Here is a 15909-nt window from a genome sequence, read left to right on the forward strand (position 1 = left end):
TCCAAATTGTTGATTTGATTCTTGGAATCCTCTCCTCTACTGTTGGATCCTTTAAGTTATTCTTTATTTCAGTCAGTGTATGCTTAATTTCTGACTGATCTTTTTTTTATGTCTTTGACATTCTTAAAAGTCCCGCTAAGTTCCTTGAAGCTCTCTTTTAGTCCCTTGAAGCTCTCATGAAGTTTCTTGAGTAACCTTATAACTGTTGTATGTTTGTTTCCCCCACGTCCTGCGTGGTTCAGGGTTGAGGATCTGGAAGAGGAGCTGCACACAAATGAAAGAGAAGAGACAAGAGATAATTTGGAAATATTGGGGGGCCAGGCGGGCAAGTCCAACTCAAGGGGAAGGACTTCCACTGGTGCCCAGGTCTCGCCAATCTTTTATTCAATTTTGGTTAAACATAAAACCCTTAGTCAGGCAGGTAATTGCAGTAATAGATAGGCTATCATAAAGGTCAGTAAATATTAGAAGGATTTACTCTGAGACTATTTGGTCAGGAAATAGCATGAGCCCCCATTGTCAGGACTAGACAATCGGTGCATAACTCAGGCCCTGCCGTGGGTTCAAGGGTCACCAGCATTCTGGGATCCTTGTTTGCACTTCTCTGCTAGTGAAGACAATGGGCGGCCTCCTGCATATAACCATTGTTTTGAACTCTGTATCCAGTAGTTTGCTTGCTGCTGGGGTCCGACCCCAGCGGGTCCAGGGGTCCCCAAAGGTGTGGACGGAGTCGGCGAAGAAGGAATGACATGGGGACTGGGTTCAGTTCATCAGCATAGCGAGGTTCTCCCTCCAGGATCTCCAGCGAAGTTCTGGCTAGGATCTCCAGCGAAGTTCTGGTCAGGATCTCCAACCAAGTTCTGGTGCCATGTTCTCTCACTAGGTTCTCCAGCCAAGTTCTCCAGGTTCTCCAGCCAGGTTCAGTCACCAGGTTCTTTAGCTAGGTTCTATCCAGGTTCTTTTGCCATGTTCTGTCTAGGTTCTCCAGTGAAGTTCTGTAACCAGGTTCTGTCCAGGATCTTTTGCCATGTTCTCTGGCTAGGTTCTGGTTAGGATCTGATGAGGAGCTGATGAGGATCTGATGAGGACCTGATGAGGATCTGATCAGGTTGTGTTGAGGATCTGATGTTTATTGTCTTGTTACATCCGTATTTATATCAGCCGATTTTAATCCTGTCAATTTCTATTACAAAGGTTAGGGCGTTTCTTATCTCCATTCCAGGGAATAAAGATTATGTAGCTTAACTACCCGCCTGGCGCTTAATTAAGGGGTTGTATCCCCTCCCTAACCTCAGGGAAAGATCCCCACCTGGGGAAACAACCTTTCTCGGAGAGGTGACCTTGGTTAAAACACATGGCGCTAAAGGGAGCAAACATATTAAGAACAGTATGCTATATACGCCAGGTCCATTGAAACATATGCTGTGCAGATGTTTCTTTCTTGCAGCGACTGTGTCAAGCAGCAAGGATGGACCGGCTTCCGGCAGCTTGCTTCCATTTCTTTCATTTGTGATGTTTCTTTATCTCCACATTTTGTCTGCTTTCCTGTGTTTATTTCTATGTGTTAGGTAGAGCTACAATGTCTCCTGAAATTGGTAGAGTGGCCTTGTGTAGTAGGTGTCCTGTAGGGCCCAGTGGCTCAGCCTCCCCAGCACCTGAGCTGGGCACTCTAGGTGTGCCCCTGTGTGCACAGTCTTGTTGTAATTGAGCCTTGATTGTTGTTGGCGTCACTGGGAGGAACTTATCTCCAGGCCAATTGGCTGTGAGGACCAGCTGAGACTACAGTGGATGTACTGCTGTGCAGGAGACACCTTATGGAGCAGGACTTGCTTCAGTGGGGCTTTTGTGCTCACTGAGTCTTCCCTTTGAGTGTGTTGCTTATGGATGTGTAGAGTTATAATCTGGCATGGTATGTAGACCATTTTCTTCCTCGTTGTGATTCTTCTTCATGAAGACTAGTTCCCCCTTGACAGCCTCAATCTCTGTGTCCAGCTGTAGCCAAGTGATATCGATGTCATCGGTACCTTTTGGAGCCCATTGATGTCACTCTCCACAGACTGTCGCATGGCCAGCTCCATCTCATACTTGAGTCTGAGGTCTTCAGCAGCAAGACAGGCATTGTCAATCTGCAGAATAATGCAGGCATTGTCCGCAGAACTTGCAAAGATCTGAGCCCTCAGGTCCTAGATCAAACATGTCAAACTCAAAGGCTAACACAGGCCAAAGAAACAGGGCATGCGGCCCACGGGTCAAGAGTTTGACATGCTTGGCCTAGATGATCTTAAAGTAATGCCTCCAGCCTCTGACCTGGGACCCCGTCTTCTCTAGGTGTTCCTGCATTTTGCTCTTCAGTCCCGATTATCAGCCTCCAGGCTCCTTACCCTCTCCAGATAGAACTTAGATGGTCATTCAGGCATTGCACAGTCTCCTTCTCTCTCTGGATGCTCCCTATGCCCTCTGGACCCCTGAACCACCAACTGCTCCAGATGCTGGTGGAGTGGGACAGAGATCTGGGAACCCGAGCTTGCATAGACACTAGTCATGCTGCTGGCTAGCCAGGCCTAGTGGCTGGGCGACTGCATGGAGCCCAGAGTCCAATAGTTGGTGGAGAAGCTGGCGTGGGTGCTGAAACTCATGTTGTTGGGGAGGAAGACGAGAAGCCAAGTCTCAAGTTTGGGCCATTGGAATAAATGAATGGTTTAAGGAGCAGTTTGTGCAGGAAAAAAAAGGATTTTGGAGACAGATAGATTACAATGAAATATTAGCTCTGCCACTTACTATATGTGTTATTTTAAACAAATTTTGAAATTCTTTTTCTAACACTTATTAGAATGGCAAACAAACAAACAAACAGACCATACCAAAAACAGAGCAACTAGAACTAGGGATGCAAAATGGTATGGATACTTTGGGAAACAGATTAGCAGTTTCTTATAAAATTAAACATGCACTTATTATATGTCCCATCAATCCCACTATTTACCCAAGAGAAATGCAAACTTATGTTTACACAAACGCCTGTATGTGAATGAGTATAGAGGCTTCCTTTGTAACTGCCCCAAACTGGAAACACCCCAAGTGTCCTTCAACTGGTGAGCGGATAAGCAACCCGAGATGCAGCCATACAGTGGAACACTACGGTACTTGACAATGAAAAAGGAGCTGCTGATAAAGGCAACAATGAAGATGAATCTTCAATGCACCATTCTAAGTGAAAGAAGTCAGGCTTGAAAGTCTACATATTATTTGATTCCGCTTATAGGTCACTTTGGAAAAGGCAAAGGTATAGGAAGACCGATTCGGGTGGGTGAGGGACAAGTGACTACAAAGGAGTAGCACAGGTAACAGGAACTGTTTGATAGCTTGATTGTGATGGTGGTTACAGGACTCTGTACATTGTCAAAACTCAAAACTGTATATCGAAGTGCATTTTACTGTTTGTAAATAAATTTGTCTTTCAGGGGAGAGCGTGAACACAGTCCCTCCCAACCACAAATTGTGCAGTCAGGTTTCCCACATTGAGGACATGGTAGGGATCTGCACATCTGGAGTGCACTAGACAAGCCTCGCCTTGGGAAAACCACCATCATGATCATAGTATCTCCCCTGCCAGGTAAGTACGTAAATAAAAACTTAAAGTAAATCAAAAGCCAGACATGAAAGGCCACATATTGTATCATCTCATTTATAAGAAAAGCCCAGAATAGGCAAATATATAGAGACAGAAAGTGGATTAGTGGCTGCCAGGACCTGGAGGGAGGGAAGAATGGGGAGTGACTGCTAACGGGTGTGGGGTTTCTTTGTAGGGCGGCGAAAATGTCTTGGAATTAGTGGTGATGGTTGCATAACCTTGTGATTATTACAAATCATTGAACTGTGCCCTAGCTGGTTTGGCTCAGTGGATAGAGCGTTGGCCTGTAGACTGAAGGTTCCCAGGTTCGATTCCGGCTAAGAGCACATGCCCAGATTGTGGGCTCCATCCCCAGTGTGGGGCGTGCAGGAGGCAGCCAATCAATGATTCTCTCTCATCATTGATGTTTCTACCTCTCTCTCCCTCTCCCTTCCTCTCTAAAATCAATAAAAATATATTTTTAAAATCATTGAACTGTACACTTTTAAATGGCAAATTTTGTGATATGTGAATTATATCTCAATTTTTAAAAGTAATATTCATATTGATTTTCTACAGAGAGGAAGGGAGAGGGATAGAGAGTTAGAAACATCGATCAGCTGCCTCCTGCACACTCCCCACTACATGCCCGCAACCAAGGCACATGCCCTTGACCAGAAATCGAACCCGGGGAACCTTGAGTCCCGCAGGCCGACGCTCTATCCACTGAGCCAAACCGGGTCAGGGCTATATCTTCAATTTTTAAAAGTAATTTTTAAGATAACTTTTCTCAGCCAATTTTTCCCACGAGATGCCTGGGGTCCTCAGGCCCACCTCTTACCTTGGAGCGGCTAGAGCTGTTGCCTCCCTGCCTCACCCCAAGGTTGCTCTTTCTGATACTTTGGTGCTTAGCCCTCCCGGTGGCTCCGGGCCAAGCTGCAGACGCACCTAAGGGAGAGGAAAGCGGTGCTGTGGATACAGCGCCAACCTGCAGGTAACCAGGTGGGGCTGGAGGCCTGCACAGGGCCCTGGGGACCAGCCGAGAGGAGCAGGGTGGGGAGGGCATGCTCCCAGAAGTGCCCTGGGCTGGATTGGGCAAGGGGGAGGCAATGCCTGGAGGCAGAGGGAGGCTTGGGGGAGTGAGTGGGCCTGGAACTACCACTCCTGTGACTGCCCTCCCCCCCAACATCCAGGCTTTCTCCTCAAGGTGGAGGCCCTGTTCACCTCTCTCCTTCCTGCCCTCGGTCCTGCTTGCCCATTCGAACCTGAGGCGGGAGAAGACAGGGGCTTAGGCAGGCAGGGAGGGAGGGTGGGGCTCTTTTAAACTTGAGAACCCACATGGCACCCCGGGGACTGAAAAGTACCCACAGCAGCCACTCCCCAGGCCAGGCAATGCAGTGACCAGGGTGGGGTCTGGCCTGGTGGTCTGGGCCCACACTGGCAGCACCAACACCCTGCATCCCTCTGCTTTCAGTTCCTGGGCAAGAGGCAGGGGTGGCTTGGGGTGAAGGCCTAGAGCTTGCTGTGGCCATGACAATGTCAGGGCCTCCCAGGCCAGAGAAAAGTGAGGTTTGCACTTCACTTATATTTTTCTTATAAGGCCAGGCTAGGAAATAGTTGGAAATAAAAGCAATGGTGGGCAGGCAGACTACCCTCAAAGACAGGCTCTTGTGCCACCTGTGCCCCTCAGGGTGAGGGGAAGGGCATCTCAGTGCAGAGGATGCTGTGGTCATGGGTGCAAGGAGGTGCAGTAGTCTTGGCATAGATCTTTCCTGGGTGGGTGATCCCCACCTATGGCTCCACTCCACCTGCACCAACTCTTCATGACCCAGCCTCACCCTCACTGGAGATGCAAAAGCCCTGGAGGCCAGGGCTGGGACAAGCAGGGGAGAGGGGGGAGAGGCCTGGGGCTGGTCCTTAGGTATTGCTTCCTCCCATTGACCCCCATCGCTTGGACATGGGTGGCTGGCAGGGGTGGGAGTGAGACCAGGGTTGGGGCTCCTCTACCTGCAGGACCTCTGATCTCTCATCTTCGAGGCTGTTCTTTCTCACCTGACCTCACCCACTCCCCAAGGGCACAGGTGGATGAGCCCTTGCCTCCGAGGAGCCTTTGGGCAGCACCTGGCGATTCTCTTGGTGCTTTCCCCCAATCCCAGGTCCCGCATCATCTCCTCTGGCCTAAAACCCCGCCTCACTCTTTCTTTCTCCTGCCCTTCATGCTCCTGCCTTTCAGGCTCCTGCCCTTCCTGCTCCTTTCCAACCTTTTCTGATCCAGCTCCTGGCTGCTGCTCCAGGGCCCTTCTTCCCTAAATGTAGATTGCAGAGGAGAGACACCAGCCAGGAAGTGAGCTTGTGTGCTAATCCCTGGGGCCTGGCTCCTCCCTCCTCAGACACACACCAGCCTTTGCCCTCCCAGTATTTTAGCACTTTTCCTCAGATCATGCAGTGGTTCTCAACCTTCCTAATGCTGCGACCCTTTAATATAGTTCCTCATGTTGTGGTGACCCCCAACCATAAAATAATTTTCGTTGCTACTTCATAACTGTAATTTTGCTACTGTTATGAATCGTCATGTAAATATCTGATATGCAGGATGTATTTTCAGGGGTCGCGATCCACAGGTTGAGAACCGCTGCCTCAGAGTGTCTGAGGGGGGAACTCCTGGTTGGCCCCCTCGCTCCCCCAGGTGACATTTTCTCCACATGTCACCTGCTCTGGCAACACTACCCCAGCAGCCCCCCACTCCCCTGTGCTGTGGCTTCTTTGCTCTGGTGACGGTGTCCTCGCCGCCAGAGCTGTTTGTATTGTCCAGGGACTTCTCTTCCCCAGCTAGTCTGTTGACTGATGCTCCATATCTACTGTGTGTTTGTGCTCTTGAGAACATGATTCCTTTTCCTACCGGTTTCTCTCTCCATTTCTTGCTTGAGAAGTATGTGTGTGCATGTTTAGGCCTCTGTAGGGTGTCTTTTCAAAGAGACAGAGCAGGCCCGCTGGATTCAGGGCAGAAGGAAGCTTTTGTGTTGGTGATGCCCTGAGGTTCCATTTGGCTCCTGGTGGCAGATAGCAGGACAAGGTGGGGCCCTGGCTCAGGGCAGAAGGAAGCTTTTGTGTTGGTGATGCCCTGAGGTTCCATTTGACTCCTGGTGGCAGATAGCAGGGCAAGGTGGGGCCCTGGCTCAGGTGAGGTTCACTACGGTGGGGAAAGCCCAGGGCCCAGCCAAGAGGAGGACAGGCTCCCAGCCCCGTCTCAGGGACCCCCTGAAGCTCCTCTCTCAAGCTTTCTGAGCTTTGGCTTCCTTACATGTCACATGGAGATACCACACATGCTTTCTTGACCCAACCTGCAGGCTGTGGAGTGGAGATAATGCTCTACCTGGGATGGTCTGTTCACTGCCCCGGAAACGTCCTGGCTCACTCACTGGACCTCAGCACTGTTGCTCATGCTACATTCCCTCCTTGGAATGTCCCCTCCAGGCCCCTCCCTTCCTAAATCCCAACTCCTTCAAAGAGCCCGCCTATTCTTTCTCTGTGAAACCTTCCCTGATTATCCCTGCTGACAGCTGTCAGTCTCTTCTCTCAGCTTCTGTAACTCTGAGTTAGCCTTACCCAGTCCCATGTGATTGCTTTATCTCAGGGGTTCTTCACCTCAGCACTACTGACCTTTTGAGCTGGATAAGTCTTTTTTTTTTAATATATACTTTATTGATTTTTTACAGAGAGGAAGGGAGAAGGATAGAGAGTTAGAAACATCAATGAGAGAGAAACATCGATCAGCTGCCTCCTGCACACCCGCTACTGGGGATGTGCCCACAACCAAGGTACATGCCTTTGACCAGAATCGAACCCGGGACCCCTCAGTCCGCAGGCCGACACTCTATCCACTGAGCCAAACCGGTTAGAGTGAGCTGGATAAGTCTTTATTGTGAGTGGTTATCCTGTGAATTTTTGGAGTCAGCAGCATTCCTGGCATCTACCCACTAGATGTCAGCAGTACCCCCCAGTTATAATGGCCAAAAATGCCTTCAGGTGTGGCTACAAAATCTTCCCAGTTGAGAACCATTACCTTCTTTACTATTTAGCTTCTTTATTTTTAGGATATGTTTTTATTGATTTTAGAGAGAGAGGAAGGGAGAGGGAGAAAGATCAATTGGCTATCTCTCCCTAGCACCCTGACCAGGGATCGAGCCAGAAACCTGGGCATATGCCCTAACTGGGAATCAAATGGGTAACCTTTAGGTGCACGGGACAACATTCAACCAATTGAGCCACATCAGCCAGGGCTAGCTTTTAATATTTTATTTTCTGCCTGACCAGTGTGGCTCAGTGGTTGAGCATCTACCTATGATGGTTCAGATTATTTTGTAATTCAGATTTTGATTTGAATAAGTGCTGGAAGCCGGTTCATCCTTGCTGCTTGACACAGTCGCTGCAGGGAAGAAACATCTGCACAGCATATGTTTTAAGGGGCCTGGCGTATATGGCATACTGTTCTTAATATGTTTGCTCACCTTCTTGGCACTATGTGTTTTAACCAAGGTCACCTCTCTGAGAAAGGTTGTTTCCCCAGGTAGGGATTTTTCCCTGAAGTTAGGGAGGGAATAAAACCCTTTAACTAAATGCCAGGTGGGTAGTTAATCACTTTAGCTATGAACAATCACCCTTAAGCTACATAATCTTTACTCCCTGGAGTGGAGATAAGAAACGCACTAACCTTTGGAATAGAAATTGACAGGATTAAAATCAACTGGTATAAATACAGATGTAACAAGACAATAAACACCAGAACTTGGCTGGAGATCCTGGCTAGGCTGCTGATCAACTGAACGCTGTCTCCGTGTCATTCCTTCTTCGCCGACTCCATCCACACCTTTGGGGGACCCCTGGACCTGCTGGGGTTGGACCCCAACATCTGGCACCCAAACAGGAACCTGTAGGTAACTCCCCCCCCCCCCCCCCCACACACCCCCCAGCCGCAGCGATGGAGCCTGCCGCTGCGCCACCCTCCTGCCCACACCTTGCGCCGCCACTCGGGGGTCCCAGGCCCCTGGGCGAGTTCCTGCCGCCGCCCGAGTGCCCAGTGTTCGAGCCCAGCTGGGAGGAGTTTGCCGACCCGTTCGCCTTCATCCACAAGATCCGGCCCATCGCTGAGCAGACAGGCATCTGCAAGGTGCGGCCGCCGCGGGATTGGCACCCACCGTTTGCATGTGATGTCGCCAAGCTTCACTTCACGCCCCGGATCCAGAGGCTGAACGAGTTGGAGGCTCAAACCCGTGTGAAACTGAATTTCCTGGACCAGATCGCAAAGTACTGGGAGCTGCAGGGAAGTACTCTGAAGATCCCGCACGTGGAGAGGAAGATCCTGGACTTGTTTCAGCTCAACAAGTTAGTTGCAGAAGAAGGTGGATTTGCAGTTGTTTGCAAGGATAGAAAATGGACCAAAATTGCCACCAAGATGGGGTTTGCTCCTGGCAAAGGCGCGGGATACCATATCAGAGGGCATTACGAGCGAATCCTCCACCCCTACAACCTGTTCTTGTCTGGAGACAGTGTGAAGTGTCTGCAGAAGCCAAACCTGGCCACAGACACGAAGGACAAGGAGTATAATCCCCATGATATTCCCCAGAGGCAGTCTGTGCAGCCCGTGGAAACCTGCCCCCAAGCCCGGCAAGCAAAGCGCATGCGAGCAGAGGCCATGAATATTAAAATAGAACCAGAAGAGACAACAGAAGCCAGAACTCACAATCTGAGACGTCGAATGGGTTGTCCAACTCCGAAATATGAAAACGAGAAAGACATGAAGAGCAGCATCAAGCAAGAACCCATTGAGAAGAAAGAGCACCTTCTAGAAAGTGAGAGGGAGAAACCCAAGAGTCGACCTAAGAAAACCACCAGTGCTATGGACCTGTACGTCTGCCTCTTGTGTGGCAGCGGCAGCGACGTGGACCGGCTGCTCCTGTGTGAATGGTGTAAAGACAGCTACCACACCTTCTGCTTGGTCCCGCCCCTGCACCACGTGCCCAAGGGAGACTGGTGGTGTCCTAAGTGCGTGGCCCAGGAGTGTAGTAAGCCACAAGAAGCATTTGGCTTTGAGCAAGCAGCCAGAGACTATACCCTCCGAGCTTTTGGGGAAATGGCAGATGCGTTCAAGTCTGACTACTTCAACATGCCAGTCCACATGGTTCCCACCGAACTGGTTGAGAAGGAATTTTGGCGGCTGGTCAGCACGATTGAGGAAGACGTCACTGTGGAGTACGGAGCCGATATTGCCTCCAAGGAGTTTGGCAGTGGCTTCCCTGTCCGCGACGGGAAGGTCAAACTCTCCCCTGAGGAGGAGGAATATCTGGACAGCGGCTGGAACTTGAACAACATGCCGGTGATGGAGCAGTCGGTCCTGGCCCACATCACGGCCGACATCTGTGGCATGAAGCTGCCCTGGCTGTACGTGGGCATGTGCTTCTCCTCCTTCTGCTGGCACATCGAGGACCACTGGAGCTACTCCATCAACTACCTGCACTGGGGTGAGCCCAAAACCTGGTACGGCGTCCCCGGGTACGGGGCCGAGCAGCTGGAGAGCGTCATGAAGAGGCTGGCGCCCGAGCTCTTCGTGTCCCAGCCGGACCTGCTACACCAGCTGGTGACCATCATGAACCCCAACACCCTGATGACGCATGAAGTGCCTGTTTACCGGACGAACCAGTGCGCGGGGGAGTTTGTGATCACGTTCCCGAGGGCCTACCACAGCGGCTTCAACCAAGGCTTTAACTTCGCCGAGGCCGTGAACTTCTGCACGGTGGACTGGCTGCCCCTGGGCCGCCAGTGCGTGGAGCACTACCGCCTGCTGCACCGCTACTGCGTGTTCTCCCACGACGAGATGATCTGCCGCATGGCCGCCAAGGCCGGCGTGCTGGACATGGTCGTGGCTTCCGCCGTCCAGGAGGATATGGCCATCATGATCGAGGACGAGCGAGCTCTCCGAGAGACCGTCCGCAAACTGGGAGTAATTGATTCGGAAAGAATGGCTTTTGAGCTGTTGCCGGACGATGAGCGTCAGTGCATAAAGTGCAAGACGACGTGCTTCGTGTCGGCCGTGTCCTGTGCCTGCAAGCCCGGCCTGCTGGTGTGCCTGCACCACGTGCCCGAGTTGTGCTCCTGTCCTCCTGGCAAATACAAGCTGCAATACAGATACACTCTGGACGACCTCTACCCCATGATGAACGCACTGAAGCTGCGAGCCGAGTCCTACAATGAATGGGCCGTGACTGTGAACGAAGCTCTGGAGGCAAAGATCAGCAAGAAGAAGAGCCTCGCCAGCTTGAAGGCTCTGATCGAAGAGTCAGAGATGAAGAAGTTCCCGGACAACGACCTCCTGCGCCACCTGCGCCTGGTCACGCAGGACGCGGAGAAGTGTGCCTCTGTGGCCCAGCAGCTGCTCAACGGGAAAAGGCAGACCAGATTCCGATCTGGGGGAGGAAAGTCCCCGAACCAGCTGACGGTGAGCGAGCTCCGGCAGTTCGTGACACAGCTGTACGCGCTCCCCTGCGCCCTCAGCCAGGCGCCGCTGCTGAAGGACCTTCTGAGCCGCGTGGAAGATTTCCAGCAGCAGAGCCAGAAGCTGCTCTCCGAGGAGGTGCCCCGTGCAGCCGAGCTGCAGGAGCTGCTGGACGTCAGCTTTGAGTTTGACGTGGACCTCCCGCAGCTCACGGAGGTGCGCCTCCGCCTGGAGCAGGCCCGTTGGCTGGAGGAGGTGCAGCAGGCGTGCCTGGACCCCAGCTCCCTCACCTTAGGTGATATGAGGCGCCTCATAGACCTGGGGGTGGGCCTGGCCCCCTACGCAGCCGTGGAGAAAGCCATGGCCAGCCTCCAGGAGCTGCTCACAGTGTCTGAGCACTGGGACGACAAGGCCAAGAGCCTGCTCAGAGCCAGGCCCCGGCAGTCGCTGACCAGCCTGGCCATGGCTGTGAAGGAGATGGAGGAGATCCCCACCTACCTGCCCAGCCGGGCGGTTCTGAAGGACTCGGTGCAGAGAGCCAGGGACTGGCTGCAGGATGTGGAGGCCCTGCAGGCTGGAGGGCGTGTGCCCGTGTTGGACACACTGGTGGAGCTTGTCACGCGAGGCCGCTGCATCCCTGTGCACCTGAGCCCCCTGCCACGGCTGGAGTCCCTCGTAGCTGAGGTCCAGGCCTGGAAGGAATGTGCTGCCAACACATTCTTGATGGAGAACTCCCCGTACTCCCTCCTGGAGGTGCTGTGTCCTCGCTGTGATATCGGCCTTTTGGGATCAAAGCGGAAGCAGAGGAAGTTCAAGAAGCCCTTGCCCAACGGGAAGAAGCGGAGCAGCCGGCTGGAGAGCCTGAGCGACCTGGAGCGGGCCCTGGCCGAGAGCAAGGAGACAGCCGCAGCTATGGCGGCCCTGGGGGAAGCCCGCCTTCAGGAGATGGAGGCCCTGCAGTCCCTCCGCCTGGCCAATGAGGGGAAGCTGCTGGCGCCCGGCCAGGAGGCGGAGACGAAGGTCTGCCTGTGCCAGAAGGCCCCGGCCGCCCCGATGGTCCAGTGCGAGCTCTGCCGGGACGCCTTCCACACCGGCTGTGTGGCAGTGCCCGCCGCCTCGCCAGGCCCCCGCATCTGGCTGTGTCCCCTCTGCCTGCGCTCAGAGAAGCCTCCTCTGGAGAAGATCCTGCCACTGCTGGCCTCCCTGCAGCGCCTCCGCGTGCGCCTGCCCGAGGGCGACGCCCTGCGCTACATGATGGAGAGGACGGAGAGCTGGCAGCACAGGGCCCAGCAGCTGCTGGCGTCCGGGAGCCTCACGCCCGTGCAGGCGCGCACAGGCCCCGGGATGTCCCACAGCAGGTGGCCAGCCGCGGCGGGACCGGCGTCCGAGACCAGCAAGGCGCCTCAGCCTCCGGGCACCGCGTCCTCCGAGCCCGGCGACCAGGACAGCAGGAGCTCGTCTCTGCAGGCTCCCTTCTCGGCGGGATGGAGCTGCATTCCCCTGCACGGTGTGAGCCCAGAAGTGAGCGAGCTGCTGATGGAGGCGCAGCTGCTCCAGGTAACCCTTCCTGAGATGCAGGAGCTTTACCAGACGTTGCTCGCGAAGCCCAGCCCTGCCCAGCAGATGGGCCGCAGCTCCCCAGGCAGACCGGGCGGCGAGAAGAGCGACTGCTGCCGGGCGAAGCGAGAGGGAAGCGGCAGCCTGGAGAGGAAGCTGAAGCGCCGCCCCGAGAGAGACCGCCTCGCCGGCGAGCGCTGGGGCCAGGTGCGGAAAGTGTGGGCCCCGGGGAGGAAGAGGATCAGACTGAGCACCCCCCTGGACACGGACACTTTCCAGTTAGAGAGCGAGCGCGACTACGCGCCGGTCCGCTCCGCCGACACCCACTCCCTGCGCTCGGACACCTCCTCCCCGGAGCAGGAGGACTCTGAGGACGAAGACGCCATCTGCCCGGCTAGGAGCTGCCTGCAGCCGGAGGGAGACGAGGTGGACTGGGTCCAGTGTGATGGCAGCTGCAACCAGTGGTTCCATCAGGTCTGTGTTGGTGTCTCCCCAGAGACGGCGGCGAAGGAGGACTACGTCTGTGCGCGCTGCGCCGGGACAGCCGTGCCGAGCCGGAAATAAGCCCGCCCCTTGTGTCATTCAGGACTCACCCGGAGGACCGCGGCCAGTTCCTCCGCAAAGCCACAGGACTGGGTCAGACCAGCCTGTACTCGGTGCTATTTCTATTCCGAATGGATCGTTTTCCAGAACTCTTTGGAAAAAAGAAAAAAAAAACAACTAAAAAATTTTTTTGACAAAAAAAGAAAATAAAAAAGAAAAGAAAAAAAGACTCTGTATTGATCTTTTAACACATATGTTTGCTACCAGAGGAGTTAAGGTTACTCCCAGCCAGACAGAATGTTTTATACAAAAAGTATGTCCATGGCTTCCTGAGGAAGGAACTGTTAATTTAGAAACTTGGACTAAAGTAGGAGAGCAATTAAAGAATTATTACAGCTACCATGGATCTGAGAAGGTCCCGGCAGATACCCTTTCCCTCTGGAATTCAATTCGTGACACCTTGGCACCAGAGGCAGAAATGGTTGAACTTTCTCAAACTTTAAATAGTCCCTCGGCTCCACCTAGAGAGGACACATCATTATTGTCTCCAGCTCAATCTAAGAGCAATTTAGCTATGCCTACTGATCGGAAGGAGAATAAATATCATAAACATAATCCTTGGTCCTTTCCAGTCAGTAGAGAGGAGAGAGGCCCTCCCATTCAAAACAGGCTCCCTAAATTAGAAAGGAAGCCTAAACCAGGTCCTCCGGCTCCTATGAGCTCCATGTCTAAATTTCAAAGGGCGATAAGAGAAGCTGAAACTAATGGAGATCTTGAATTCTCACTCTGCTTCCCAGTTGCATATGAGAATGAGTTTGGTGAGGATGAAAACCCCACCTGGGAGTCTATACCTTACAAAATACTTTTTTTTTATTTTTCGCTAAAAGTATTACAAAGGGTATTACATAAGTGTCCTTTTTTCCCCCCCACCCTTGACAAGCCCCTGCCCTCCCTTACAAAATACTTAAAGAATTAAAATTGGTCTGCTCTGAATATGGACCTCTAGTTCCTTAGACACAAACCTTGGTAGAAGCCCTAGCCAGTAAATGGATGACTCCTTATGATTGGTCACAGGTTTGTAAAGCCTGTCTCTCAGGAGGCGATTACTTATTATGGAAAACTGAATATGATGATCTTGCTAAGAGAGCTGTAGCCACTAGCAAAAATTCCAGAGGAGGAATAACCCTAGATATGATATTAGGAGAAGGTGATTTTATCACGGCTCAGGAGCAAATATATATGCCCAAAGAGGCACTTATTAAAGTAAACAGTTGTGCAGTAAATGCCTGGAAATCCCTACCTTGTACAGTAGGAAAAACAATCACCCTTACAGAGGTTAAACAGAAGGTCGAGGAACCGTATCAGGATTTCCTTTCTCACCTCATACAGGCAGGCAGTCAAGAGAGTAATCACTAATGAAGAGGCAGCCGATATCCTAGTCAAACAACTGGCTTTTGAAAATGCTAATAATACCTGTCAGGCTTTATTAAGGCCGATTCGCAGAACGGGAACTATAAATGATTTTATAAAACAGTATGCTGATGTAAGTCCAGCATTTATACAGGGTGTAGCTATAGCTGCAGCTCTCAAAGGGGTGACTTACCCTCAATATGTACAGGGCATAGGACAAGCCAGCAATAATACAGGTAATAAAAGAAATATGTACTGCTACTCTTGTGGCTTATCTGGGCACTTTAGCAGAGAATGCCCAAATAAAAATAATAATACTCAGGCCAGATGGCAAGCTCCTTGACAGCCTGGAAGTACATCAAGGAATAATATTAACCCTCCCAAAACTGTTTGTCCCCGATGTCAGAAAGGATTCCATTGGGCAAAGGAATGTAGATCAAAATACCATAAAAATGGTCGGCCTTTAAATTCTACAAACCGCTCCCAAGGAGGCTCTATCCCATCACCTCAGTTGGGAAACTTGAGAGGGGGCCAGCCCCAGGCCCCTGCAATAATAGGGGCATCAATCCTCAACCCCTTTGCAAATTTCAATCAGTCAATGACCTTTTCAGGGCAACCCCAGGCAGTGCAGGATTGGACCTCCATTCAACCACCCATGCAATACTAACCCCAGACTCGCCAGTAGCAGCCATTCCTACAGGAGTGTCCGGGCCACTGCCTGAGGGAACTGTAGGATTAATATTAGGGCGGAGCTCCACCTCGTTACAGGGGATCTTAGTCATCCCAGGAGTTGTTGATGCAGACTACACAGGAGAAATACAGATTTTACTCTCCCCACCCACCACAACTATACAGATTCAGCCCAACCAGAGAATTGCCCAATTACTCCTGTTACCAATACATAAAATAGGGACAGCTGTTACCCAGGAAAGCCAGAGGCTTTGGATCTAGTGATGCAGCATTTTGGATATAAGAAATCCATGCTGCTAGACCTACAAAAATTTTACAAATTCAGGGAAAACCAATTGAAGGTCTATTGGATACAGGAGCAGATGTTTCCTGCATAGCAGGGAAGGATTGGCCCTCTTCATGGCCCACGAACACCACCTCCACTTCCCTAGTAGGACTAGGCAAGGCATCTAATGTAAAAAAGAGTTCTCAGATTTTAATTTGGGCTGATGAAGATCAACATTCAGGAACATTCTGTCCCTATGTAATTACGACTATCCCCTTTACATTATGGGGAAGAGATATCTTGTCTCAAATGGGAGTTCTATTATATAGCCCCAGCGGTGTTGAT

General features: G+C 51.8%; 1 non-coding gene and 1 pseudogene across 1 annotated transcript; one reads left to right on the forward strand and one right to left on the reverse strand.

Annotated features, from left to right (window-relative positions):
* Nucleotides 1–3458: 3458 nt before the first annotated feature.
* LOC111824633 lies at nucleotides 3459–3621 on the reverse strand. The gene has a single exon (XR_002827739.1). It is a non-coding gene; the product is annotated as a U1 spliceosomal RNA (small nuclear RNA).
* Nucleotides 3622–8588: 4967 nt separating this feature from the next.
* LOC102440073 lies at nucleotides 8589–13373 on the forward strand (annotated as a pseudogene).
* Nucleotides 13374–15909: the final 2536 nt, after the last annotated feature.

This window comes from Myotis lucifugus, unplaced genomic scaffold (assembly GCF_000147115.1).
Source record: "Myotis lucifugus unplaced genomic scaffold, Myoluc2.0 scaffold_3377, whole genome shotgun sequence".
Taxonomy (NCBI): domain Eukaryota; kingdom Metazoa; phylum Chordata; class Mammalia; order Chiroptera; family Vespertilionidae; genus Myotis; species Myotis lucifugus.